The following is a 3,393-nucleotide window of genomic DNA, read 5'->3' as shown; positions in this document are numbered from 1 at the left end:
CCAGCATCAGTCTTTTCCAGTGAGTCAGCTCTTCACATGAGGTAGCCAAAGTACTGGAGTTTCAGCTTTAGCATCATTCCTTCCAAAGAACACCCAGGGCTGATCTTTAGAATGGACTGGTTGGATCTCCTTGCAGTCCAAGGGACTCTCAAGAGTCTTCTCCAACACCACAGTTCAAAAGCATCAATTCTTTGGTGCTCAGCTTTCTTCATAGTCCAACTCTCACATCCATACATGAACACTGGAAAAACCATAGCCTTGACTAGACGGACCTTTGTTGGCAAAGTAATGTCTGTGATGGACAGGGAGGCCTGGCATGCTGCGATTCATGGGGTTGCAAAGAGTCAGACACGACTGAGTGACTGAATTGAACTGTACTATAAAGAAAGAGCTACAGAAAGGTAAATGATTGTGTTGGACATTAACATGATCACTGTAATAGATTTGAGTTGCATAATAAGTCATTATTTCTGCATTTGGTTGTCCCAGATTTCCATCCCACTCTCTTAAGCAGGTTTTGAGCTTCAAATATTTTTATTTTAGAAATTCTGACAAATCACGTTTATAGCATGTTCCTTCAAAGAAGACTGAGGTGAAATTAGTTAAATCTCAAGTTATTATTGTTCTCAACATTTTACCAGCGTTTTCTTTTTAAAAAGACAACATTATTTCATCTAATACACCTATTTAACCATTTGTTGATTTTTTCCCCCTCCACTTCACTTAGTTTCTTTTGAACGGTGAAATACATTGAAGTTGCAGTTTTGTACTGGCATCTCATTGTTATTAAATATAAGAGTTAAATGAGATCAAGAATATGTTATTTGCATATTGTCAACTGTTTAACATTTTTAAATGCAGTGAGATATTTACAAACTATACTCTTGTCACTGATTGATCATTCTCATTCGTGTGTACATTCCTTTGATCATTTGTTTGATCATTTGTTCATTTAGCAGAACTCTGCTTCATGTCTGTTGTGTTCCAGACTTGAAACTAGATATTGAAAACATTTTTAAATTAAACTAACTTGCTGCCCCTAAGGCATACAAGTACAGATTTATCTGTGTAAACAGGTACTGAAATTTGCATAGATGGACAAAGGAAAGAATAGTAAATACTGCCAAATAAAAACAAGGAAGGAATCACAGAAGTGGTTATTTTGAACTAACTGTATCTTGAAGAATTGATCAAAACATATCTCTGTACATTGTATGGAGTCTGTAAAAAAAAAAAAAGTTGAGCACTAGGCATTGTTTATATTAATTAGTAATATTTTATAAATGGATAAATGACCAAAGAAGGATTGATTCTAAGTAGTTCAGATATAAATGATATGTTACTAGTTCATCATTTAATTCTTTTTTCTTGAAAGTATTTCACTATTTTTGGTACCCTAAATCATTTATCATTAGATCTGTGTTGAGTCTTAGTAAAGCTACTCACTAAGTGGGTAAGTTATTTTGTTTTGCTGTACCCTAGTTTCTTAGTTTTTCCTTTGTAAAATTAGGGGTTTGGATAAACTTTCTCTAGGATAAATTTTAACACTGAAAGTCTATACTTTGTATGAATTGTTTCCTTTTTCACTTCCCTGTTCAAAAAGTTGTTTCAGTTTCTTTGAATTTTATGTAGCAACTATCAAGCTCTTTTACATTATGAATTAGAGCCACTGACTTGATTTTTTTTTTCATACACTCGTTTAAAAAGATCAGTTGTAAGCCAAATAGCACAGGAACAGACTCTGTAGTTACAGCTCTATTTACAGACTTTTCAGAAATGTTACATGGTCTTGTCTGATTTGGTAGGTGCTGTGAAATAAATGCTTGTTTTTTTCTTGTTGTGACACTATTCTTAGAGTTGGGTTCACATCCTAGGTAAACTACCCTATTAATTGTGGGGCTGTGTTACTCCTTCAATAAATGGAATTGAATTCTAGCCTACTATAAATATTTTTTAAAGAAAATCCTATTCCAGTGTCTTAAAAGTAGCATTTTACTTTGCAAGTTCTATCACCATATCATCCTTCTTTTCCTTTCAATAGATATTAATGAATTGTATTACAGTATTTATAGTTGTGTTTGATAAATTAACACACATATAAATACACAAATACATTGTTTTCATAAAATATTTTTTCTGTATATTCAAAAGCCCATATGCATATTATCATTAAAATGTCTAATATACATAATAGTCATTAGAGGGAAAAATAAAGAATTGTACAGTATTTTAAATTCTTACAGTATTAGGAAATTTCTATCTTAAATCTCAGTTTCCTAAAAACTTCAGAAAACTTGGCAATATTAGTTTACTAGTTTTTTTTTTTCTTGTTTGTTTTTGTTTTTAATCTCTTTGGGGAATAAAGAGGAAAAATGATAAAATTGTTACATCCTGTAGAAATATTGGCATTTTAGTTTATTTAATGTGGTTTTGCCAATGTATTATGCTGCATAAAACATTAGAAATAGGATTCTCTTGTAGTTAGATACTGAAAAGAATGTTATTTAATGTAACTTTGAGCTAATGGCTATCCTTTCAATTTGCTTTTCTCATTTATTCAGAATTGATGATATTAATGATGAAATAAATTAGCGATATAATCATTAGTTGACAAAGCTTTGGTGCAGATCATAAAGATGTACTTGAAAATATTTGTTTGCTGAAGTTAATGTGAATTATTTGTATTAAATGAAAAAGACCAAAGTTTTAAAAGATATGTTTTGACATATATATTTTTGAACCAGATGCCCAGTAGAACTACTGAGAGGGTTGCCTGTTTACAGTTTGCCATTATTATTTTTCTCTAATGGTCTCAGAAAGATAATGGTCTTTTACAACATAAATATCTATATATTGTCTTACATTCCTACTTTCTGTCATTAGTTTTACATAGAATACAAATAGTAGATCAAAGTATTCAGTCAGTTCACTCTCTCAGTCATGTCCTGCTCTCTGCTATGCCATGGACTGCAGCACGCCAGGCTTCCCTGTCCATCGCCAACTCCTGCAGCTTGCTCAAACTCAGGTCCATTGAGTTGGTGATGCCATGTAACCATCTCATCCTCTGTCGTCCCCTACTCATGCCTTCAATCTTTCCCAGCATCAGGGTCTTTTCCAATGAGTCGGTTCTTCACATCAGGTGGCCAAAGTATTGGAGTTTCATAGAACCGTTCAACTTCATCTTCTTCAGCATTACTGGTTGGGGCATAGGCTTAGATTACTGTGATACTGAATGGTTTGCCATGGAAACAAACAGAGATCATTCTGTCATTTTTGAGATTGCCATCCAAGTACTGCATTTTGGACTCTTTTGTTGACTATGAGGGCTACTCCATTTCTTCTAAGGGATTCTTGCCCACAGTAGTAGATAAAATGGTCATCTGAATTAAATAT

The 3,393-nt window shown here is 33.2% G+C and overlaps 1 protein-coding gene across 1 annotated transcript in view; it reads left to right on the top strand.

The window, feature by feature from the left end:
• The window catches only part of LOC104997592 (connector enhancer of kinase suppressor of ras 2-like), a gene marked incomplete at its 5' end in the record, with an annotated part of 32,605 nt that overhangs the window by 1,278 nt on the left and 27,934 nt on the right, over positions 1–3,393 (top strand). The window lies entirely within an intron of this gene.

Source organism: Bison bison, unplaced genomic scaffold, assembly GCF_000754665.1.
Source record: "Bison bison bison isolate TAMUID 2011002044 unplaced genomic scaffold, Bison_UMD1.0 scf7180017852160, whole genome shotgun sequence".
Taxonomy (NCBI): Eukaryota; Metazoa; Chordata; class Mammalia; order Artiodactyla; family Bovidae; genus Bison; species Bison bison.
The sequence above is the reverse complement of the archived record's forward strand: the minus strand, read 5'-3'. Positions and strand labels throughout refer to the sequence as shown.